Here is a 26,540-nt window from a genome sequence, read left to right as displayed (position 1 = left end):
AAACCTCATGACCGTCATCCTGAAAGAGTGATAAATCTTTTCTCTTTACCCTAACAACACTGCTGGTATGGTAAATATACATCCCTAGCTGACAGTGATCAGACAGAATATTAACTCCAGAATGAAATATTAAAATAATAATGACCATCAGGAATGATACATGCAATTTGAATTTACATCAGTATTGTTTTCACTGCAGTCCTGTGGTAGTCCTTCTGTGTCCTGGAAATGTCTTGTGTGTTCTGATGAGTGGAAGGCAGAGACAGCTTTGATGAGGTAGACAGGTAGGAATTGAAAAAAATATTGCTCAGGAGAAATACAGGTAACCTGGAATGTATTTCCTCTTGCTAATAGAAATTGAGAGAAAAACAAATGCCCATAATAGATGGCTAGGGTTCAACTACATCAAAGGTAACTTTTATGGCATTTTGCCCTGACTTATATAACAGATTGATGATTGCAATTGAATCAGAGCATATCAAGGGTCTTTGCTTGCTACTCTTAAAGGTCTTGATTACATTATACAATAGTTTCATACCTTGGGCATTAGGAAAGGATTTTCAAAACTTTTTTTCCTGTGATTTTCTACTAATCCTTCTCAGGTGAGAATTTCTTGCCTCCGCTGTGTTAGTGGTTTCATTGTTCCTAACTAAGCCGTTTTCATGCAGGAGGCAAACAGGATCAGGTTCTCTGGGCAGGTATGTCTTAATTTCAGTACTGAAACATGGTCTTGCTCTGTTTTGCAAATGCAGATCAAACTGGTTTCAATAGGGCTACTCACTGAGTAAAGGCTGGGATGGAAAGTCCTTTCAGGAAGTCAAACTACCTTTAAAAGAAAACCAATCTTGCAACCATAGCAATATGAGGGCTACAGTAGGTAACACAAATGCTCAATTCAGCAGCATTGTATCTCTAAACAAGTCAAAGTTATAATTGTTCTATGGCATTTAGTTTCTAACTTCTTACTCAAATCTCTGGTAGCTCTGCTAGCCTGACTTTTTTTTCCCCAGGTAGCTGTATATGTATACATATACATGTATATGTAGGTGTGTGTGCAAACACATATTTTCATGTGTATGTCTGATAAGAGTTGTGAATTTATATAACTGATTTGCACAACAAAGTCAGATGGGTATATATAGCCCAGTAAATATTGACAAGTCCTTTGGTCTTCTGTAGTTTCACAGTATGGTGCTGCCTTAGGTTTTTCTTTGCTTTTAATCTGTCTGGACTTAGGACATGCCTCTTCCTTTGAACATTAAGGTCTAGTGAATCAGGCATCTCTGACTTTATACATCGTAATTGACAATTTTCATCTATTAGGGAGTTCAAATGAAACGTTTTATTGCCTCTACATGCTCAAACAGACCCTTTCAGAATTAAAGATAATTAAAAAAACCTTAATGATCATTAAAATGCATGACTTGCACAATTCTCTGTACAAAATCTTAGAATTGTTTTGTCTTTGCCTTATTGGGCACTAGTACTTATTTGGAAGATAACTTGTATCTTAGTGAGGTTTTTGAAAAACTACTCTGTCTATCAAGTTTGTCAGGGAACTTGAAGCAAGAAAAAATTAATGTTACTTTGGGTTAATATTTCTCAAGAGTGTCTAGGTCATAAAACCCAAGACATTTATTTGCATAATTTGGCCTTAGGATACAGGGAGGAGTGGGGAATAGGCAGAGGAAAATGTACTGGAGGAGTAGTAGAGATTTTGATCAGAGAGACTGTCAGAAGCTTGTGAATTTGCACAGAGCTTTATGTCTTTAAAAAATTAAGTGGAAAGAATCTTGACTCAGATGTCTAAAACCATTTCTTAATCTGTGACCTACAATTTGCCCTTTTAGAAAATACAGACTCTTCAAACCTCACACTGTAAAATCACCGTGGAAATCAGAATTCAGGCAAAGATTTAACTTTGGAGCAAGCAATGAGTCTATATCAAAAGATATTTTATATTTTCTCAGTGAACCTGATTGTTGGTCTGAATGAATTATGTATCCAGACAAGTCCCGCAAAAAATTAAATCCTTCCCTTTAGAACTAATGCTTTTCTTTGAATTGTGCCCCAAGTATCTAGCACCACTGGTGCCAGAATTGGGACGTAGTGAACATCCTGATTTGTACTTTCCTCCCTGGCTTCTGTTCTTGCTTTAGAGAGGAATGAAAGAAATTCTAGAAGAATCAAACCATCTCTTCTCCCAGAATATCAACTCAGTGCTGCAGATCTTTGTGGCTCCAACTTAAAACCAGCGACTGCTCAGCCAATTTTAAACTTAAATGTTCTCCCTGGTCCGTGTGCTGTGAAGTGGCCCATGCACATGGAGCAGCTCTTGGACATCTGCCAGCCACTACCTGCTCTGAAGGGATTGACCTGTACAAGGAAACTCAGATGCTGTAGATGCCAAACACTCATTAGTCTTCCTGATAACAACCTTGAGCAAACACAAATGACTGTATACACTATGCTGAGCAGTGTAATTACTTGTATTTGTTTTTATGAAGATGTCAGAACAGGCATCTTCTGGCTTCAAAGTACTTTGGTTGTAAATATGAAAGATAATATTAAAAATGTCTTAAAAGACAATTTGTAAAGTAGGTAGAGACCATTTCTTTTTCTTTCCCACTCAGGTTATAGCTTCCCTCTGCAATGTAAATAAAATTAGAATTGGTGGTCTGACAACTTTGACAGTTGTAAGAAACAGTTATTGCAAGAGAGAAGCAAATAACATAATGATCTACTTGTCAGCCCATTTTACAAATTGCTATTTTGTCAATAGGTCAAGAGATATTTGAAAGCTGATGCTACATAAATCTGCGCTTTGGTCCTAGAACTAGCAGATAAAACATATGGTCAGTACTGAAACCCCAAACAGAAAAAGCTGATTTGAGAGTTTAGGTTAGAGTCTAGAAAGTCAGGAAAAAGTGGAAGGAAATACAGGCTTTTTGGTGATTGCTTTAAAGTTATTTTGCATGTTCATTCGCAATGAGATTCTGTAGCTCTGCATATGAGGAAAGAATATATTGTAATTTCAAAACAAATTAGAGAAATATCCAATAGTCCCTTAAACTGTTTGAATCCATTTAATACTAAGAAGTGAAGAAGCCAGACAAAGCCATGGTAGTGTTTTAGACTGGCTGACCTCGTTGAAGGCTATCTCAAAGGTGCTTAAGGCCACACATGAAGTAGTAAATGCAAAACCCTGTGAATGGTCAGCCATGTGGACCCTTACAGCCAGAAGAAAAGTGCAATTTATTTGGAAGTTATAGCTCAGCATTACCATACTGATCAGCAATTGTCAGGACAATGTGCAGCAGACATTCTCGCTCTACTTTTCATTAGGTGACAAGGTGACATCATGCAGTGTGTACTAGCTCTGGTGTTGACTTTGTGCCAGGGGGAAGAAGCTGTTGGAGAAGAGCATTAGGAGAAAATTTTGTGCCACTGCATTCATTTGAAATTGGGAAGTGCAGTTCATGTATTCAAGTCGTAGCTTCTAAGGGCAGAAGGGAGCATGGTGAGTGGCCCTCGGACCTGGTGCCGCACAAAACTTTGAGGAATCGTTGCTGCTTCTGCAATCTGTTATGTAACTCGGTAATAGCTCCTATGCCAATGCATATCCACAGACAGGATGGTTTTAACATGAATCAAGCTAACCAGCCAGCCAGATGTTTTGAGGCACATAATGTAATTATTGATATGAAAATCAAAACAAGGTACCATATAAAGGCAGCCACTGTTAGATCATTACAGATGAGACCATCAGTCTTGTTGCTGCAACAAACTCTGTATTCATTATTTTTGCTCAGGATATTTTTTTCTTTGCCTGAATTGGCTGTTCTCTTAATGAATATTGCAAATCATAACCCAAAATATATGCCTTGAGCTGTCTTGATTTTTGATTTGCAATGAAGGTTTCAGGAGCTTGATTTGTGCTATTGCAAAACATTTCCTGATGGAGGAAAGGGACATGCCATGGAGGTCTGGAGAATTCTGTGTGACCAAGCAGTGAATCAGACCTCTGATTCTGATTACAGAGTAACCTCCGTGCTGTGTTTGGACTTCACCCTGGACTCCTTCTCCTTCACAGGAGGTAGTGCTGATTTTGACAGTGTTTTCATAAAGACTTGAAGTGTTTCAGTGAAGAGATTGAAGCTTGTACTGCTAATGATGTATGTCAACTCTGTTAGTATCATATATGGAAAATTTTGGTGGAAGAAGTGAAAACATCCTGGAATTTTTTTTCCAAGCTGATATCAAAAGTACTTCTTAAACTTACTTTCTTCTCTCCAGGTAATGTGTTTGTTTTATGTTTTGAAAGATTGTGGATTAACTTCTGGTTGAAATCACAGCAAAATAGAAGTAAAATCAGAAGAAAACCATCAAACCCAAATGTCTGTTAAAAGCTACTGAGAAATGTTGTTTTTCTTAGTTGAGATATTTCAACTTTTCACTTAAATCATACGCTTTATGCATATTTGACCTTTGTACAAAAAAAAAGCCATAAAGTTTTATTGACTGCCACAAGTTTCAATAAAAGTGGAATTCCAATGAAACAATTATGAAGAATTTTAAAGACAAATTATTTCGCTCAGAATCCAAATTCGTCTGTACCGTAACATGAAGCAAGCATATATGTCCAGTGGCAACTGGGAATAATATGAAGACACCTGTTAACATCTGCTTTCTGTGTATCATTTACTGTCCAAGCATGACAACCTCATTGTCACATTGACCTTAAACTAAAGTCAGTCATGAAATAAGAACAATGAGTCACAGTAATTGCTTGGATCAAGCAAAGGACCAAAAGCTCTTAGAGATTTTCACCTTCAGGGCATGCTTTATAGCCCAGCTTCTTGAACAGATATCTAGGGAGAATTGGGATGGGTTGGCCTCTATGAGATGGAAGATGTTGTGCAATAGGATCTTCTTGCTGGCTGGTTCTTTCATGTGGGTGGAGTTTTGTTGTTCTTATTTTTGTTGTTATGGATTGTGAGATGGGGAATTGTTTTTCCATTAGCAAAGGCAAAACAACTGCTTTCAGTGTAGAGTGACCTTTTTGGTTATGTACATGAACCACAGACAAAAAGAACACAATAAAATACTCCACAGGCAAACATAGTGAGCTTGACTCATCACTATGTTACTCCAGTTCTGTACCAGATCAGTTCAACTGAACAAAGATGGAACTTTACCACCCATACTATCTGAAGCAAAGGAGTCGCATTCTGCCCCTGACCAGAATGCTGATTTGTAGAGGATGAACACTGCTCATTCTTTGTGGAGAGAGAATTATTATCCATGGCAATATAGAGTGTGAAGAAAAGCTTGGCCTAGAATACTGAGGTGGAGGATATATATCATGTGGTATGTATATCACATACACAACGTAATGTATCCTGACATGGCTATTTTATGAAGAATGTTCTGAACAATTAGACTAAACAAAAAGATCAGTAGAAGCTGCATTTTCTAGTTCACAATGGCCTCCATAATATCAGAGAAGGTGTCAGCACTTTGACTGTTTTACAGAAAATACTTGCAACTATGTCAGTTCTAGGAAATGGGCCTTCTAATGGGTAGTGGCTGACATAACACATATGTCACACTTATCCTTGTTAGGATGTTTTGAGGCTTTCCTTTGAGTAGCTCCCTACCACAGAAATAAATCATCTCCTCATAGAGAGCAGATGAACAACAACATGTGAAAAGAGGATTTATGGCTGTGGCTGCTTTTCTGAGTGCCGTAGGTGCCCCGCAGTGCAGTTCCATAGTGCCTCCTAGAGGCCCTGGTTCCAGGCAGGGAGCTGTGCTATTGCTGATGGGGCAGCTGGCAGTGCCAGTTGTGTGTTTACCAACCTGTTGGCCGATTTCCTCCGCAGCTGCTGTGACTTGCGAATATTTGATTCCTTTAATACAATAGAAATGTTCAGTTCTTGGCCTAGCCACTGTAGCGTGTCTGTTAAAATGAGATAGTGCTCTATGGTTTCTGGCTTCCCTTTATTCCCTCACTGTGGGTAGCTACACCTTCCAGGTGAAAAAAAGGAATCCTCGCTTTCCAGGAGATGGCAAATCTAGGTGAGAAGTATGCAATTCTGTGAAGGACAATCACAGAGCAGCATGTTGATTGGCAGACTTGACTACATTGTAAACAATTTTAATCTTCAGCCAAGTTAATGGCTTGCAAAACCCAGACAAATTTGTTTCAGATAAGTGATTCCAGTAGGCTGTACTCCTGAAAACAAAACAAATTGTACACTATGCAAACCATGGCTATTCTCACAATCTCTAGATAGATGCTTGTTAGGAACATTTTCACCTGTGTTGACACTGGGTTGCTTCCAGTAGTACAGAAAAGAAAGTGGAATGCAGATTTGATAGAGGATAGAAAAGGATGAGTTTGGACAATAAACCTGTCACTTCTTTTGACACTTGGGATCCAGATGGTATATTTCTGGCATCTGCATTGTCCAGGCTTTTTTTCTCTGTAACTTGCCTCATTCAAAGTGGTTAGGATTGATATTATGTGACACTGTTTTGTACAGACCATTAAACATTTCTGAGATGGGTTAAATCATTTCAGTGTGCTGCAAGGTTTTCAAATACTTTCAGAGAATGACCCATTTCTGAACAGAAGAGCTTCCTGTTGCACATATCCCTTCTGTTCACAGCTGCTTACATCATTGCTTCCCATCTGTGATCCTGTTGTCCATTTGCAATCACATTATTTCCCTGTTCAATGGGGAATGCAGGATAGGACTACTAGGAAAAGCAGAAATATTTAATGTCTCTTCCCAACAGTCTTTACTGTGACAAGTGTTTTGTTCTTTCTGAAAAGAGGCTAGTCATTCTGGATAATGCTACAATTGATTTGGCCAAACTGATAAACTTAAAAAGTTCATCATCCTGTTCCTGCTCACACTTCTATGCTCCTTTTTTCCTGTGTATATTGGCTCCTTGCACCCACTAGTGATTCAAAGTCCCGTGGCAAATTTTGTCTCTTTTTTAGTTTTCATTATGGTTGTGGTATTAGAATAAGGTTTTTCTTGTTTGTCCAGAATCAGAAGAGGCATCTGGACCTTTATCAGGCCAATAAGCAGAAGTGCAAAGCAGAAGCAAAATCAGTGTAACTGGATAGCTGAAGTGTAATGGAAATTGTGTCAGAACTTATCCTTGGTGGGTGGTAGTTGTAGTAATAATAAGGATATAGTACTAGGTAAAGGATCAGAAAATATAAAATGAAGGGGTTTATCTTGGTGTTGCCTTGCTTGCTATCTTCTTGGATCCGGATGAGAAGGGTGTATGTGTGTGATACTACAAGTTTCTGTTAAGTGGTCTTGAGGCAGTATAGCTTGTATTGGATAGGCTTTTTTAAAAAAAAATAGTTTTATTTTTTTATTTTTATGACATTTAAATAGAGGTTTGACCCGAAGTAGATGGAGACAGATGGTGTCTGATGGCAAAGCTTTGACCCTGATGGCGACATTGTATTTGGCAAGAAACCAATTCTGTCTAGGTACATGTGGACATACCAGACTGTTTTTTTGTCAATGAAATCATCAATTGTCACTGAGACTGAAGGGAAGACTTGATAAACCTCTGCGTTGTCTAAGAAAAAAGTAATTCTATTGATCATATATGCTAACATCCAGTTCTTTGTGCAGGCAGACAGTGTGGCAAAGGGGAAACAAAAGGGAAGGCAAGACTGGATATTGGGTGAAAATAGAGCCCAAATGCAGATTCTGTTTCATATATATGAGCAAAGCTCAAAGGCTGTCAGGAATGTGTAGTGCATCAAAGCTGGCTGTGTGTGAAACCAGATGGGTTTGTAGCTGAAACAGTTCTATTTCTGAGGATGTCAAAAATCTGCCCCGACTTAGTGCAACCTACTCCTCAAGGGTGTTCCTCAAGCAATTCTAGGTCTTGGGGCAATCTCAGGATTCCCCTGGAGCAGCTTGTTGCTAAACAATGAAATGCACTTATTTTTCTAAGACAGAATGTTGTTGACATTTCCTTCTTGCAGGAAACTTGGAGGTGCCATGTTTTGACTTCTGTTTAGAATGAAGACTTGTTTAGAAATATGAATAGTTCCTCCCTACAGAGCAGAATGTCCAAGTTTTTATCAGCTTTTGCAGAACAGTGGCGCTCTCTGGAAATGAAGACCTTATACCAGATCTGCAAAGTCAAGTCAGAATTATGCCCTAAATTGTGTTGATCTCTAATTTAGACCTAAGTGTTGAGCAATAGATTAACTAATGGGAGTAATTAATTCTGCAAAAGTGTGCTTCTTATTCTCAGATAGGAAAATTTTAATCATTTGTATTATTCCCCTTACTCTTGAAAAAGTCTTGAGGTAGTAATAAGAAATTTTGGTTGGGCATTAAAAAAATCTTATTATTTTATTCTTTGAAATTGGATTGAGGATGGCATTTGAATGCAAGCTTTTTTTATTCTGAAGTGTGTCTGAGGTTGAGAGTGGCAGGTATAAACTAACGCCTATGAGACACCTGTAGCAGCAGCTGAAGGACAGGTGGACTCCACTCCTTTATTGAGTATCTTCTGAGGCACTTTTACTGTGGGACTGCAAGTGTCATACTCTTCCAAGGTCTCCAAACATGGAATTTGCTATTGTTTCTCCAAGCTTCACAATGCTGATTTGGAGAATGGACCATTGAATCATCTGCAGTCAACTGACTGACCCATCATCTTTTAATTAAATCAATTTCAACAATCCTTATGAACAAATTCCTTTGTAAATTTCCTATTTAAGAATCGTTGTCTATATACTTTCAGATATTTCCTTCTGAGATAGTGCAATTAGTTACTTCTTTATATATCCAGTTGCAGATTTATCTGTGATAAAATTTGTATTAGTAGTATCCAGTATCAGTGTCTGGCATGCCTCGGATTCCACCATTGAGGCTGTTGGCACTAAGAAAAAAACCCCAGCAACAATTAAAAAAGCCCTGCAGAATTAAGAATAAAAAATAATCTCAATCAAGATAATGTACATTTAGTTTCTTGATGATGCACCTTTAGAAAGAATTATTGGTCTGTTCTTCTCTCTATGAAACTAAGTGATGAGACATGTCTTAGACTTATTTTTGATAACAGAATTTGAGCAGGTATGCTCAAATTTCTCTGTGTTTTAGGGGTAAAATTTTGTATTTATGAGTAATTTTTCTGTGAACTGGTACTTTCCCACAATGAAGCAGCTGGGTGAGAGCAGTTTTCCCTGAGTTAGATGATATCGTCAGTATCCAGGAAGATTTTCTCCGGAAGTTTTTCAGCACTGCAGGGATGGAGAGGTCCCTTGGAATCTCTTCCTGCTGATACATAATTCAGGCTGTCGGGAGCTCTTTGCTATGTTTCTGTTACAGATTATGGAAGTTTCTGTGACTTCCATAATCTGTAAACCATACTTGTGTGGTCAAAGTATAGCTGAAACGGAAAGGAGTGTTTGTGAGCTTATGACTGGACTAGCTACAGTTTCACAGAAGAAAACCAGCTTTATCTCTCTAATCCTTCTGCTGGCAGGCAGGACATGAAAAACGAACGTAAGACACTGTACCTATTTATTGCTTAATTTTTCTCCATAAATTCTAACCTTGTGGTTAGAAAGCCCAACAAAATCCAGTAATTCTCAAATGTAAACAAGTAGAAAAATAATACTCCAGAGTGCAGGAGTTTGTAAGTATCCAAACCCTAAATATGTTAACACAGCTGCATGTCATGTGATCCACTACAGTTGTAACACAAAAATATGTGAAATGTTTGAAAATGTCCAGAATACTGCAAATTTCTGATGATCCACTAACTGAACAAGAGCAAAGCTACAATTAGAAATCCAAATGGAATGAATAAGGAGTTGCGCTGAAATGATATAAACAGCTCTTTTCCTTAGCTAATATTTAAAAGTTCCGCCTAAAGCCCTCCCACATTAAAGCTGTGTAAGCTAGAGATCTTGCAATGCTTTCTGAATGTATTACTCTGCCTGTGAGCAATCCAGCTGTGTTTTAAGGCATTCTCATAATCTGTTTGGGTTTTTGGGGAGGTCAGTGTGCCACAGTTCAGTAAGAGGCAATTTCTTCAGATGTTTCTGAACAAGGTAGCACAGAAGAAGAAATATTCTGGCTGTGCCAGTGTGGTAATTCAGCTTGCTGTTGCTGGTTTCTGAATGTCTTGTCTGTCTTTACGTGGTGTGTTCTGAATGCAGTTCCACGACTGAAGATGTTTGTGTCTCCTGGGCAATGGCTGGAGTTCTGTGCCCTCCAACTATGCCCTCAGCCATAGCTGGGTTCCTGTGGCAGGTAAAGCATTGGTGCAACATTTAGAAGCTAAAATTCATCATTAGTCAAGAAGCTAACCACTTGAATGCCTAAAGTGGAGTGAAAAGCAGACAGAAACTCACAAAAACATGGCAGAAAAAAACCCCAATTGCTTAGAGAAGTATTGTGGAATTTACTCAGTCACAAGTGTTATCTGCCAGGTCTTCTTTCAAAGACGTGGTGTTTTTTCCACATAGCTACTGCTTAGCAATAAACCTAATAACCTTCTGCAAATAGCTTTTTGCCCCTGAGCAATAAATGCAGGATTCAGCTATAATGATAACTGCTGGAGATTAGAAGTTAAGCCTTCATGAAACAGAGAACAAAGGAAATGAAAGTGTATTCAGTAACACTTACAAAATAATTTTAATTTCATGCAATTTCTAAAGCTATGTTACCATGTGTTAATAATGCAAAAAAAACCAAAAAACCCAAAACACTACTTTCAATTTTATTTTTTTTCCCTTTTAAATATATTTCCTTCTCATCTCCACTACTTGACTAAGTGTCATTTAATCCTGATCAACATTTCTTAAGAGGCATTTCGTGAAGCAAACTTTTCTACTTCATAAAATTTCTATTTGTCATATTTTCAACCTCTAATGCTGAAAGAAAGGTGTCACCTCCTCGTTAGTTGGTACATTCAAAGAAATGTTGCCAAAATAATGGTGGTTGGTGTTGGCTTTTAGCAGGTTTTAGCTGTCTTTTCCTGGAAAAGCATACTTGGGATTAAATTTCAGCAAGCTCAGGTATATGGTTACAGCATCTTAGGATCTGTCTTCTGTGACAGGGTATGCTTTGATTCCTGCCGTTACTCAGCAAGTATGAGTGACAAGTATGAGGTGAAAATGTTTGATATTGATTCTCTGTCATATTAGAAATCATTGCTTCTGATAAATGTATTTAAAATTGATTTTTTTAGTGCTATCACTGCCAAGAATCCTGGGCTGAATCAAAAGGAATGTGGCCAGCAGGCTGAAAGAAGTGATTGTTCCCCTTTTCTCTTGTGAGACCCCACCTGGAGCACTGCATACAGTTCTGGTGTCCCCAGTACAAGGAGGACATGGAATTGTTTGAGCAAGTCCAGAGGGGACCTCAAAGTTGTTAAGAGGACTGGAGCATTTCCCCTACACAGATTGAGGAGTTGGGGCTGTTCAGCCTGGAGAAGAGAAGGTGTTGTGGGGACCTCAGCAACCTTCCAGTATCTGAGAGGGGCTACAGGGAAGGTCTGAGCAACTTGATCTGGTGGGAGATGTCCCAGCACGTAGCAGGATGGTTTGGGACTAGATAGTGTCTAAGGCCCATCCCATCACTTCAACATTCTGTGATTCTGAGATTATTGCATTTCTATAGATGTACAAAACTTACCAAACAGAAGAGCCATTTCTTCACAAGCCTTCATGAATTCAGGTATTTAATACTACGTTTTGCTGCTTATCCAACCAATGCCTTGCGGAAACAGTGCCAAGATTCAGAAAAGAGCATAGATTGTAGAAATGAGTAGGAATGGTGCAAAGGCTGGATTTTGTCCAGAACTTTTCTGTAAATCAGGCAGTTGATCTGAGATGCAGTGCCTTGATGCTTCATGTATACAAGCATTTCCAAATATCTATACTACCATGAGTATGTGCGCGATCAACACAATCTATTATATATAACAATTCTTATCTAGAATATTTTGGTATTATATTTACCAGACTTTTTACTTTACTAGAATCAGGATAGTCATGTTTTAAGCACTATTCTTTTTCAAAAGTGTGTGTATACCTTCTAGGAAAACAAGAGAAAAATTTAGTGTCAAGAAAGGTCACTTCTGGCATTGAGTGAATTATTTAGGAGAATGTGATACTTATGTACCAGAAAATTTAATCTGAGAATACTGGCAGAGGTGGGAAGGAAGTAGGCCTTCTACCTCCTCTCTTGGTGGTTAAGCTGTTCATCTGCAATGATGGATTCTGTGGTTTAATTCTGCCTTATGCTCTGGAGATTTCGATCCTGCTGTCCTGTCTCTTGGGACAGGACATGAAAAATTAGCAGCAGTGAGGTCTGCTGGATTGTGTTCTCATTTGCTCCTCTTTACACATTTTTGTTTCAGAGGAGCTGTCTGTGGGTCTTATGCCCTCTCTGTGAGGGGCCTGTGCTAGTCAGCTGGCTTTAAAGGTGTTCAGTTTGGTGGTGGCCACTTAAATGCTGCATGCAAAGTGAACCATTCTCAATACAAGGGTTGAGAACCTGCCTCACAATCCTTCAGTAATGAGTCACACAAACAAAATCAGATCATAGCTCAAACCCATGCCCTGCCCAATCAAGACAGGAATTGGAATTTGTGTTTCTAACTCCCCATAGGAGTATCTCAGCAATTGCTTTTTGTATAATTCCAAAATGGAACCAGTCCAATAAGCCAGTTCATGCAAACTAATTCAATGATAGTTGAGAGTGAAAGAGCAATAGAGTAAGAATGATATTCCAGCCTTATGCTAACAGTACTCACTTTGGAAGCTGTGGCTTCAATACAGTAGGAAGCATTCTAAGTATAACAAAGAGTGAACTGTATATAAAAACTGAGAGAGAACAATCCCTTTGCAGCAGTTTTGTAAATCGTGCATTGTATTTGGTTGTCTTTTATGTTTGCATTTTCAAAAAATTCTTCCCCTTGAGACGCATGGAACATTTCATGTTAAACGAAGTACAGTGGGCTGGGTGGGGATGGTAGTGGTTTTGGTGTGGAAACCTGGAAAAATTGTGAATTTGGTTCAGTTTGAACAACATTCTTTTTCAAATGTTTGGCTTGGCAGCTGAACTGAAAAACCAGTTATTTGACAGCCCTAAGCCCTCTTTTGCAGTTGGACCCTTGTGTTTTACTAGGAAAATTGTAGCATTAGTCCCTGGAGTTGTTCATGCATGGCACAGAGGCATGAAATGGAAATCCCACTAAAATTTAGGGTTGTCTGAATTTTTTGGAACTGGGAGAACTCTGAAGTGAGATTAAATGATAGCATCCACAGTATGTGCATTACTGGACTCTCCAAGGACACACTGTTGTTTTCACAGATTCCCTCTGTCACTCACTTGTCAAATAGATACCTTTGATCCATACGGGAAATATTAGGAGGAAGGCTCTTGACTTGTGTGTTGTGTGCTGGGAACAGAACTTGTTCATTCCATGATGTAATGAGAACATTTTAAATGAGGACAAGCAAATTGCAAATTGCAAGCTTTTTCCTAGATGTTGCTTATAATCAAACACACCCAACCATGCTCTTAAATACCTCGTAATTAAACATGCAAAAATAGAGACTTAATTTGAACATGTAAATTAATCACATGTTGTAACAATGGAAATTCGTAACTGAAAATCCATTAGCAGACAACGCTGTTCCTCATTCTTTTGTTTACATGTTTATACTAATCACGCAACAGGATTTTTGGTGCATGTCACCCTTTGAAAATCAATTCTGTATCAACTTAGGAGATGTGTTCCCATTTCTATTGTATAGCTTTGCTCTATAAATGCAAATAATTGCAAATTAAGCCCCAAATGTCTAAAGAACAGCAGGAGTGACCATTATTTGATGTATGATGCACATCATGTCATTTCTGTGTCACTACTCTAGGGGTTAAATAAGTATCATGTTTTGGACATCTTAGGAAAATAATAAACAATGTAGCTCATCCAAAAAACATCTGCTCATATTTCCTTTGTTAAATACTAGACAAATATATTTAAAATGTGTTTTCAATTGTCTGCTAAGAAAATAAGTTTGCATAAAACCCACGCTTTTATGCTGAAAAAAATTGTGAATTTACCTTCTGTGGCAATTTAGAAAAAGCCAGAATTTATGCACATTGTGTATTTAGCAAGTAGAGAACTCAGTTGCTGTGGTGGACTACATTAAACATAGATGGATGAGAATGAGGTCAGTGGAGTGAATACAAGCTGTACTCCTCAGAGCTACTGTGCATGCACATGGCCTTAAAGATGTTTACCCAGTGGAAGTCTGTACTTGCCTTTGTAATTCAGTGCCTGTACATGATAGGCCTTGAAGCTTTGCCTAAAAAGCATTTGTGAAAGAAATATTCTTTTCACATTTGCATTTTGGTTGAACACTAGCAGTACTTCAGTTGATAGGGTGTACCTGACTGTGAGGATCTGAATTCACTGGAGGGCTTGGGCTTTTTATCACCTGATGGCAACCCTGGTCAGTTAAGCCTTTTTCATTGACTTGGATCAGGCCTTGGAATCCCCCTGCATCAGCTAGTGCTTACTCAGTTGAAAATATTGCCTTGAGCTTTCTCACTCATGCAGGAAAAGTTCTTCTCCACTGAATCTCTTCTCTGGTTTTATTGTATAAATCCTACTTGATCCTCAGTGTCTTGCTTCTTAAGGTACTATGCAGCCGTCTTGCACTCTTGAATTCATGCCACCCTCATGTTACAGGTCAGCCACTTCCACCCTGTTGCTTTGTTATTTCATTTTAAATAACCACTTTTTATTTGTGCTACTTACAGGAAATACCTCTCCAGTAATGCTTCTAAATCACTTACAGTCTAAAATGTTGCCATATGCATCTTAAAGTTAAAAGCCCCCATATTGCCCTATTCTGTATGCTAACACAATGTCTACATACATTGTGGTGAGTTATAGTGAAAATAAGGAGGAAATTTCTAAGGAAAACTTCTCTTCTTCTTGCATAAGAAGTGCTAAATTCTGATGGGAAGCACTTGGACATACGTAAGTGCTTGGACTGGTCACCTATCAAACTAAATAATGCAGGGGAGCCACACTGCAAAAAAGTGTACTAAGTGTGAAGATAGGAAAGCATTCATAAAAATGCAGCAAACAGCTTTGTGATAATTAGTGGAATTGAGGTCACAGCCTGTCTTTCTGTCCTACATGAATTTTTCTTTATTATTGTGGCATCACAACTTATGACTCTGAGTTTTTAGTGGACTAGTACCATTTCACAGTTGTTTTTAGTTTCTCTTTTCACACAGTAAGATGCAACTTAAATTCCTAAACTGAAAACCCCCAAAAATTCAACCCTCAGGCCTCATTGGTATTTGGAGTTTATGTATTCTTTAACCAAAGGCCTTTGCATAACCAGATACTGGTACATTTTTAGTGAAATTCTTGAAGCTTTGGGCTTAACCACTGCTTTTTGCAGTGATATGATTGAAAAAATGTCAGCTATGTAGCTGTAGTGGAAGGCTGTGGAGTTGAGGTATGTCCATTTTCTGGAAGTGGTGGACTGGTGTCAAGGTTCTGGACTGACCTCCAGCAGAGTCCTGGTTCCAGCTTGAACAGTCCCATGATGACATCAGAACTTTGGCATCTATGTTAAATCATTTTTTGTATTATTGCCATTATTTCATAGAAAAGCTGATGATCTGGCATGAATGAATCCACTACAGACATATCTTCTCGAGTAAGCAGAGAACTTAAAAGCTTTATGAGTTGAGAATTGCCTCATTAATTTTTCATAGGTTATTAATTCTAAAACTTTTCTGTTGCCTACAGCAGTAGACTTGGATGTAGAAGGGAGAAGTTCTTCAAATTGTATGCAAACAGACTTGATTTCTGAAAGATCAAAAAGGGAAAATACAGCAAAACCCTTGTTGGGTTGAAAAGTGCTTAAAGAGGCTTGAGAGAGAAAGAAACACACAAAGGGTTTACTAGGCTGGAGTTAAACAGAACTAAATAGGATTTAGAAATGTACTTAGAAAAAATAATCCTCAAAAGGAAGAGAACGGCATCCCTTTCCACCCAAAATCAAAAAGGAACACTATTAAAATGTTCTAAAACTTGTTCTTAAAGTATTTAGTTTCTTTCAATAACACTCATGATATGTTGGGTAGTCCAAAAGGATTGTGTGTGTATTGGCAAACCACAGTAGCCTTTTGGATGCTCAGTCTTCATCTAAGTGTGTTTCAGATCTATGTGTGATAGACCTCATTTGCTAAATATGGGAGGTTGAGCTATTCTATAGCACAGAAGTTATGATGTAATGAGAAATCTCATTGTCAGGACCCTTTTACTAAGATATTTCTAAAGTTTTGTGATTGCTTTTTTTCTGGATCCCCTATACGATCTGCATTGCCATTAATTTTATTATTGAACACTATTGGGGAGCAAGCAGAAATAAAGTCCAAGACCTGACCTCTGACCTCCTGGCCTCTTTCTTTTTTTTTTTTTTTTTTTTTTTTTTTTTGACAATATTCTCATTCAGGTACCTTGAATGGGAACATCATCTATGAAGAAGCATAGGGATCAGCAGCCAGAGCAAAATATTCTGGCACTGCTATTCTGGGCAGTGAATAATTTGTGGCTTTAAACAGACAGAGCACATGATCTTTCAATCTCAGTTTCCCTTTCTGTAATGTAGAGTGATGAGAATAATTTAATTCTTATCTGATACAATATTTCTATTTACTATACACAGATTAAATGGTATGGAAATAGCCTTAATGAGGATTGTTCAAAATCAGATCATATCCATCATTCATAATTTAATTGTTTCAATTTTTTAGTGAAGAAGCTGAGTTCATAATTGAAGAGACCAAAACATTTAAAGGTTGGATTTGTATTCTGGAGAGTATTCAGAATTGCAAGAAAACTACCCCCCCCCTATTTCATTATGAGAAATATTCTAAAGGCTTTCCAAAAGTTTTGTCTTTATGCAGAACCACAGTCTGTTTATTTCTTCATGCCAAAGATGAGGTTTGGCACAGGATTGTCCCATACCCTTGCCAAAAGCTCTCCTAAGAGCACACTCAGTTAGTTTATATTACTACTTTTGAGAAGGAAACATTAAAGAACCCATATTTTTAATACAGTATAAAGGTCCTCTGAAGGCTGAAAATGCCTCCCTCTGGCCCCACCTCACTGCAATGGACTAGGGTATGTGAGGGAAAAAGGAGTCCTACATCCACAGAGCTGCCTCTGTGTGAGGCCTGGGAGCAAGGACAGCTTCACGCTAACCCTCATTTTCCTCCAGGCTACGTTTTCAAAAAGTGCTTCTAAGTGTGGTTGCCCAAGTGGAGACAACCATGGCTTTATTTTCAGCAAGTCTGGGCACTCTAAACACCTGTAGATTCAAGTGAAGATGGGCCTAGGCTGCCTCCTGCCAGTGTTTCCAAGCTTCTGCAAGCGCAGGGTACTCGGTGTCAGGTCTGTCCCTCTCCCTCTGTGTCCCTGATGAACTGATGCATTGCCTTTGCAGCTTCTATAAAAGGCCACTAAGCCAGAGAAAGGCCATGGTTATTTATTCTAATTATACATATAAATACAACTTGCATATAACTTGTATTTTCTCAGCTCTTAAATTGGTATAACCTGGGACTGATGTTTTGAACCCTGGGCCTCTCCCTGCTACCGAGAATGATGCACCAGGTGTAATTTTTGATTTTGACTTTGGCATTGTCTTATATATTTGGGAAAGAGAGATTTGAGAGAATTTGGGGAATTGTCTGCTAACTGTACTACAGAGAGACTGCTGATCACCAAACCATTTCATTTAAATGATAGTTTAAATGAAGCAGGGGGTTTATTTTTTATACTTCTATGAAGTCTTGAAATCTGAGATAATACAAAATTTGAACAAAGAAGGCTATTGTCATAGAAATGACTGAGTCTGTAGACATATTATGCACAGAGTGAGAGAGCGTTTTAGGTGATTTTATGATGATTTGTGCATTGTAAAAGAAAAATGTGTGTATGTGTACCCCTGCATCTATGTATCCATTCATACTCTCAGAACTCAGACTGTACATTAGAAATGGAAGCCAGCTGTTAAAGCTGTCACCCAGCTGTGTATCTGCCTCCTCCTGGGGTGTCCATTCAACCTCACAGGCTGCATGGGGCAGGCACAGTCAGCTACCAGAGAACTCAGCTGAAGCATGGAAGACACTTTTTTTCCATTTGAGTTCCCCACACCATATGGCAGCCAAATTTAATTTTCAAATATTCTTTTTTCCCCTAATGAAACTGCCACTTCCAGAATTTCATGTTCAATCATCTTGTTTAACCATGATGCCTCTTCTTCTTCCTAGGGAGGAGTCCAAAGAATTTTCATTAGTTGGCTGAATATCTAAATATTAGGGATGTCTGTGAAAAATCTGCATATTAAATCTGAGTGTCCAGTCTTGCATCAATTGGATCCCTTTTCTTTTCTCTAAGAATAGCTTTCTTTGAGACCTATCAAAGTTGCACCATTGTGGATCAACCTTCAGTGTCCAGGCCCTTAACACTTTCTATTGAAAGTTAACCAGTATGATATGAAACTTAAGTCATGCTGAAAATTCTTAAAGTATTCAAAGAGGGAGTTATTTTATAATCTGCAGTTATGCTCAATACTGGTGTTTCTGAGCAGAGTAAAAGTGGAAAATTTAATGGGTGTGGATCCTTCTGTCATAACTTCATACTGATACTCAGATGTCAGTCCTTGAAGAGTTTCATCGAACTCTTTTATGCTGTAAATAAATATTTTGTTTAGTTAACCTGCTGGAGGATTCAAAAGGAAATCAACATGTTCTGTAGATGCAAAGAGTGAGAACTGTTTGTACATTCTGACTGCCTGCATACTACAGGCCAAAAAATATTCCTCTGTCACCTCTGCACTGAGCCCAATTCCTTTCATGTTTGAATAAAATTTTACCTGTAAATGTAAACTTGTGAACACAATTTCTTTTGTACTGATGTTGATTTTGAAAAACAGTTGCTCTTAGCTTGAAGTAAATAAAATACTGTATACTGTATTCTATGGCACTGGATTCTCTGGTTTTCTAACAAGGCACAAGCTCTAGTTGGAGCCTATCCAGTGTCTAGGAAATTCCCAAGAGCTTGATACTAGTAGAGTCTCTGAAGCCTAATAGGTTATGTTCATAGTAAACCTTTAATTTTTCAGGTTAAAATTCTTACTAACACCATTCTGTTCACCCATCCAATGATTTTTCTGCAGGTTGTTAAGAAATAAATTGTTTCTGAGGTGTCTGCTTTTATCAGATGTAGCTGGAATTGGTGATCATGTCCAAAAGATTATTGAAGGGGTAATATGGATGGGACCACTCATACAGACAAAGCTTGACTGCATAAGATTTGTTTCCCTAGGAAATCTGGCACCTGTTAGACATATCTGAACTTCTGTGGATTTTTGGTATTCTGTTCTTACTATTCATTAGAGAAGGAGAGATCAAGTTTCATCAGATGCAAATCATCATTCCCAGAGGATATCAGCAATGACCGATGGAGCAATTCTTTCTGACATTCTGGCTCTGTCTGGGATTGTATTGCATCATGGTGGGTCTTTGATATATGTGTTTGAAATACGCTGGCCTGATAGACTGGAAATGAGTTAGTAAATAGCTTAATTTTTTGTCATGTTTTCAAAGTACTTCCTCATGTCAACAGCCAATAGGCAGGATACAAGTGAAATGTTGAGACTGTTTGCCTTGACTTCTGTTTGTATTTGCTATATCTGAAGATGCTCCTAGATCTTGTTACAAAAATACTTTTAATTTAGAAATTCAGACCTCCTCTGATGTCAGCCCCAAACATTTCCATTTCTAAGTGCAAGAAGTTGATCCCTATGTAATTATGAAATGGTGCCAGGTTCTAACCACACTACCTTACCTACCCTGGTCGTTTGGAAATGTTTTACTTGCAGCAGCTTTATATACCAAACATGTTTGTTTAATGAAAATGTTATTATGATAACTATAAACAACATATTTTTTATATGACTAATGTTTTCATTAAGTTGGTTTCATTTTCACAGGTCACTCCTTCCTTTTCCAGCCTCACAAACAGTTTTCTCAATCATTTTGGGCACTGAGTTGGTGCCTCAGCACTTGGATCTGTGTCATATGATTTGATCTTCTTTTCAGTGTTCTCCTATTTGTCCCCGTCCATGTGCTGTTTTTTCTGACACTTTTTTTTCCTTCATGTGTCATTTTATGACAGTATTTCTCCATGATGTGCTTGCTAAAAGAAGTGAGATATATGGAAAAAAATTGGACATTTTTGTGAAGAAAAAAAAAAAAAGCAACTGGCCAATAGCAACCTAGAAAGTAAGTAGTTTTACTTTTTCTAATTTCTTATGTGTTGTTTTCTTAAAATCTATTCATCACTTTATCTACAGCATAAGGCATATTTTGTAAATGAGCTTAAACTCTAATCAAATTGTAATTTTCATTAATAGTCTCTCTTTATTGCTAATGATATGCATCACACTAACAGAGTTTGATATACTGGTTATACAAATAAAGTTCATCTGAGGTAACACAGTTTATTCCCTTCTCAGGCATCCAGCCTGGATCTCAGCTGCAAAGTAAGTACCTCTCCACATCTCATTACCAAAATAGCAACCTTCTTAATCCTTTGCTGTGAAGAACAAAGGTTCGATTCAGTCTCTGGAGCAGAAATAGGATCTTATTAATGCACTGGCAACTACAGTGTTGTTATTTTTGTTAGAAAAGAGAGAAACAGGAATTTGCTGATATATGTTAGATTAAGGGCTGTTTTTGTTTTGAGATTAATTGGATTGTTAGCTCAGCCTTTCCAATGTCAGCTGAAAATCTACAAAATATCTTGCAATTTATTATTCTGGATGAGATCAGGAGCTACTTCCTGGAAATTCACTTCTATTCTTTGTATTTGTTCAGAAAGAATCACTGAGGCTATCAGCTAAATAGTGTATTGTTTACTGTGCAGGGAGAAAAGTTCTTGTGTTGGTCTTGCCCGGAGTGCTGGCCTTGCTGGACTCAAGCCCCTTGCCATCCAGTGGATTAAAGTTGAGACCCAAGACACCAGCCAGGTACCTCATGCTCAGCCTTTGGGGAGGTCTGTGCATTGGCCGAGTGTCGAGGCTTGAACATGTTACAACTGACGTATGAATTCACATTTTGGAGTGCTAAGGCTCCAGTGATGTTTTTTGGAGTCTTTTCTTTCTTTCAAAATATTTGCTGTCATGTAGTGTTGGGCTGCAGTGGGCTGTAGCGTTTGGGATCCCTGTGGAGTAGACTCTGTCTCTGGCAGCTCATCAGGATAAAAGTTGAAATTAGGATTGCAGAGAAGAGCCAGAGAAATTCCACTTGGTGAATTAAATGTTACTGAGTTTGAGGACCTGGAAAAGGGTATCTGAGTGAACTCACAAATTGGTATGAATGACAGGCATAGAAGGTATTGCTTAGAGCAAAAATAAATGTAGTTTAACTGATCTGTTGAGACCAGCAAACAGTTTCTGGAAATGACTGGTGCCTGATAATTCTTAGTGATAGGCAAATGGCATACTCCAAACTACGTGTGGTCCATTGTGTAATTCTGTGTGGGTGTGGACCTTTGCAGGTTATTGGCCTATGCCACCTGGCAAAAAATGTGTTTGCTTAAGTCTTAGCATGTAGAACTTTGGGTGTTTGTCTTCATGTGTATGTGAAAGGTTCAGGGTTAAGTGAGGGAGAACTAACCAGAAACTGAGATTAGCAGAAGCATTCTGGATAACTGTTCCCAGGCCTGGATAATGAAGACCAGTAAGATGGCATTTGCAGTGAACCTCAGCTCTCTGCTTCTATTCCTTATGGTTAAGACAAACCCTGTGTTTGGCCTCCGGGAGATGTGACAAGATATGTCTATTGATGGAGTATGTAGTCTGAGACTTGTGGCTTGAGTATGTGAACTTTTATTTGTGAGTTGGAAGAGATTTCTGAGAATAGTCTAAAGCAATTATGTAGTATTAATTGCTAATTTATCCTGATTGTCCATGTCACCAGAAGGCTTTAAGTCTCAAGTTCTGATAGAACCAGAATGTTTGAAGTACCAAGAGGATATTTGGGCCCAAGTATGTTCTCTGTTATACCACTGCAAAGTTGGGATACTTGTATTGACTTCTGAGTGACAGAGCAAAGCAGGACTGGACCTGAGAGACAAAGCTGTGAGTTGCCTGTGTGTGCCTTGGGCAGTGAAACAGCTGACTGAAGAAACAGTTCATGTACTGCTTGCATTTCCCCTTGATGATTTCCAGCTGTCCTCTTATCCATGGCATGCAAAACATTAATTAGTTTCAGCTTATGAAAATAAGTGAGAGGCAGTGTGTGCTACCCACCTTATATTGCTGTACATAAACAAGCACTGCAAACAACAAACTGTGATCATAAATGCTCAGTGACATTGTCATTTAAGCCAGGGGCAGAGTAAAAAGAAAACTCCTTTGTTGTTGAACACAATCTAGATGGTTTCTCAGCCTGTGCAGTAGAGGAAGATATGCTCAGGACATCAGTGTGAATTGCACCTGGGCCATACATCAGAGTGTCACAGACATCATGCTTTCATCTCTGCAGGTCTTTTAGTATTAACTGAGGCAAGAGAAAGGAAAAAGCTAAATAGGACAGTAAAAGAAGAAAGCAGTATTTACTTTTTTCAACCTGTAAACACATATTTGTAGGATATTAAATGTTTGAGGGGTTTTGTCATTATAGTTCTTGCACATTTTCAGATTAGGGTTCCTAGACAGCTTTGTCAGAGAATATGAAGAATTTGTAGGTATAAAATGTGTTCAAAGAATTCACCTTAATTTTCAAACCTGTTAGCTTATTGTCACAACACAAAACTGACTAAATATAGTTTTATGCTGCTGCAATAAGATCTGCCGCTGCCTTGCTACCCAGGCTGGAAGGAAAGTATTAGCAGAAAGTAACTGAAATCAAGAGGTGCAGGAGAAAATGCATTAAGCAAAGCATGAAAATCCCAATGTCTTAACACCATTACTAGTCCTAAAGAAGGATTTTGCTGAATTGGATGGACTGCTACAGACTCTGTTTAAAGCAAATTGAAAAGGACAAATTCAAATTTAAGTGAATACTAGAGACAGTGGACAAGGTTATGCAAAAATTGGAATACGTATGGATGCTGCAGTCATGATGGAAGAATTTCTGCAAAAAGGAAAAGAAGGTGTTGACAGGCTGGTGTTGCCCAACTAGAAGTGTTGTATAAGCCTGGAGAAATTATCCCTATGATTTAAAAAAATAAATAATAAATGAACTACAGATACTGGTATGGACAAGAATGAGTCTGGACAAATATACTACTAAAAAAACAATGACTACTAAGATGACGTGGAAAATGAATCATACTGGGGTCATCAAAAACCAAAATTAAATGAATTGTTGTTGAAAGATTAAATAGGTTTTTTGGTTTTGGTCATAGAATGTAACTGTGATGGAGTTCTGTTATGATGGTGGAGGAGAAAACTGAGAAGAAAGCAGAGAATGTTTGGAAGGGTAGGGAGAAGTGGTTTGTATGAATTCTCTGTCTTACCTTTAACTCCTGATACCATCTGAGATCAGAAGTACTGCAGATCTCCGAGCAGGTAGTTTCCACTTGATTTATTGCATTAACTTAGATATGCAGTGGGTAGAGGTGGTGGACAAACTTTATGTTATGTGTTTTGCTATAAAAATGGTGAGTAAAAACCACCATTTTCACACCAATGGCCTGAGATCGAGAAAGGGCTGGAACAGACATGATGGAACTGCACAGTAGGCTGGAACAGTAGCTGAAAGTGGACAACATTCAGAAGCAATCCAGTTATTATCTCCCATTTATACATTTTACTATAGCAAGATAAAGCAGTAGGATTTGTATGCATTGTAGAAAGTTTAATTCTATTGAAGTATCTGATGTTTATCTTATTTCTAAGATGGATGCTGTTGTAGGAAATCTCATGTGTTGCCTAATTGTCATGATCTTAACCAGATGGTTTTCAGACTGCAGTGCTGAATTTAAATGTGTCTATCTCATCCATTCAGTAATACTTTGTGAGGTGCTAGGGACCTGTCACCCTACAGAATATAGGAAATTAAGTTAATGAAAGGTAGTGCACTTGTTGATTTTATATCCTCTTGAGGAGTCAACTCCTGAAGGAACACATGCTCTTGAGCAGATCACTCTGTCTTAGTGGAGCAAGACTTACTGTGAAGTTGGGAAAGTGTCAACCAGGAAAAGTTTTGATACTCAAAGTAAGGAATAATCAAATCAATCCAGAAAGCAAAGGGAACTACCATGCTCTGGCAGGCTTTTCAAATTAGTGAGCAAAGCCAGCCTTTACTGAACTGTGAGAATATTGCTCAAGATCATCCTGCATTTCTACTCCTAACTGCTTGAGTCACTGAAGGTACGTCTACTCAGAATTTGGCAGGCAGATATGAACTCACTCTGTCCATGCTCCAAGCTGGCTGGATGAAAGCTGCCTGGGAATGGGATTCTATGTAGCCATCATTAGTATGTGGCTGGGCCCCTGAACTGATAAATTCTGCTGGGAAGCAGAGCATATTAATTTGGGATCAGAATCCGAGGGTTGCAGTTACTAGACTTTAGGATCAGAGGTAGCTTCCATCAGGGCATCTTGGAGCATTTGCAGATGGAATTGCATCTTTTTGCAAATCTGCCAGGGAATTGCATCCTTAATATATTAAAAGGGTTAGCCAGATGTGATCTGGAAAAATGGTGCTCTGAAGACAGCCCATTCTTTAAAAAAAATCTTGAGTAAAAATCCAGTGCCAAATTCCAGCTTTAGCAATTTGCTTTCAGATGCTTTCTCTCAGGTCTGAGGATTTATGCTTGTATTAGGAGGAAAGACTTAAAACCGTATATTTAAATCTAAACCAAACAGGTCTAAGGAAAGGACTGTGCACAAATAAGCACCTTGCAGTAATAGCTGGCTGAATTAAATGTCCCTCCCTATACAGTCCATTACACAAAACAGTTGTTCTCTTGTTTACAATGAATGGAAAGTGTTAATGGCAGCTGATTTATCTGATGTCTCAGGCTCCTGAGTCACTTAGGTACTTTTGAAGACGTTCTCTGGCAAATTAATTTCTGTAATTTATTTCCATGCTTCTGATTTTCAGAAAAAAGCCCTGTTCCTAAATAAATTCATGAGTGTTTAAAAATTATTTTTTCCTTAGCCTCAGAAGTCCATTAGTTGCTATGTTCTGTAAGCAAATGAAAACCATGCATTCTGTAGGATATAAAACTATTCCTAACTGTGGCAGTGGATCAGTGCAATCATTAGGTTAATACCAAGTATTATCATCCAGGGTGCTCATCTGGTCTTACTGAGCTTTGTTAACAAAATGGAAATGATTAAAGTCATCCTGTCTGTCCCTCTAAAGTTCTGCCTGTGAATGAGTCACTGTTTTACAAATGGGTGTTGCCAGACGCTGATATTGAATACGGCTCCAGCCATCAGAGATCTGGGTCCAGCACTGCATTCTTGGAGTCCAGACTGGAACACTGAAATTCCCATTGAAATCTGTGGGAATTCTGCATGGCCAAAGCCCAGCTACCTTTATGGCTGGCTGAGGCAGCTTAGAGAGAGCTGTAGCTCTATGCATGTAGTAGTCTGGGGACTCAATATGAATTTCATGCATCTCTTCACTTAGTCACTTGAAACCAAAGATGGAATTGAGGATACCACATTCCACTTAGGCTTTGTTTGCTTGAGGTCAGCTGAGTGCCCACTGCTGCCTCTGGATGTGACACCTTCCACCCCACTGGCAGAGCTGCAGCTGTGGTTTCTGTGCTCCCTGGGCACAAGAAGTATTTGCATAGAGCAAACCCCGGTGTGTCAGCTGCCCTGCCCTGCCTGCTGCAGTGGTCCTGGCTGGCTGCACCAAGGGTGCAGCATTTTCACAGACATGGAGCTCTTTGCATGTCCTGAAAGTAAAGAGCTCCCAAAGGTCTTCTTGTGGAGTTGCTCACAGTAAACTGTGTCTTATGGGCAAGGTTGACCCAATAGTTAATTTTGCTTGTTTGCCTCACATATGAGACAGGGATTGAATAGTCCTGGCTTTGGGGAATTTCACATCTGGATTCAAACTCTTTATGGCTACTGTTCCCTAATCTGTGCCATGGGCTGTTCCCAAGTCATAGTTCTGTACTTTTCCAAGCTTTGTGTTTCATATCGTCCCCTCGGGGTCATTTGTAAAAGTGGGAGGGCCAGATTGGTAGTTGCAAGAAAGAGAAGTCTCATCACTGACGTCAATGCAGCTCTTCCACTTTAGCAAGGGATCAGGCCCATCTACCAGTGTCACGGTCTGCTGGGGAGGAGGGGAGGCAGCCTCAGAAGTGTTGGGTTTGCAGTTCGCCAAGTGACAAACAGAGAATCTGAGTGCGGTAGCCAGGCATGTTACAAAACACTGTTGGAGAGACAGCTCTCT

At 38.7% G+C, this 26,540-nt stretch overlaps 1 long non-coding RNA gene across 33 annotated transcripts in view; it reads left to right on the top strand.

Moving 5' to 3' along the window:
- The window catches only part of LOC115495650 (uncharacterized), a 318,954-nt gene that overhangs the window by 74,346 nt on the left and 218,068 nt on the right, over positions 1-26,540 (top strand). For 21 of the 33 annotated variants that reach the window (XR_012056508.1, XR_012056510.1, XR_012056509.1 and 18 more), the window contains 3 exons: positions 20,290-20,396; positions 20,630-20,656; positions 21,040-21,142. This is a non-coding gene — a long non-coding RNA (uncharacterized lncRNA). The remainder of the gene's footprint in view (positions 1-20,289; positions 20,397-20,629; positions 20,657-21,039; positions 21,143-26,540) is intronic. The other 12 variants (XR_012056522.1, XR_012056524.1, XR_012056523.1 and 9 more) reach the window with 3 other exon arrangements.

This window comes from Taeniopygia guttata, chromosome 5 (genome assembly GCF_048771995.1).
Source record: "Taeniopygia guttata chromosome 5, bTaeGut7.mat, whole genome shotgun sequence".
Taxonomy (NCBI): domain Eukaryota; kingdom Metazoa; phylum Chordata; class Aves; order Passeriformes; family Estrildidae; genus Taeniopygia; species Taeniopygia guttata.
The sequence above is the reverse complement of the archived record's forward strand: the minus strand, read 5'-3'. Positions and strand labels throughout refer to the sequence as shown.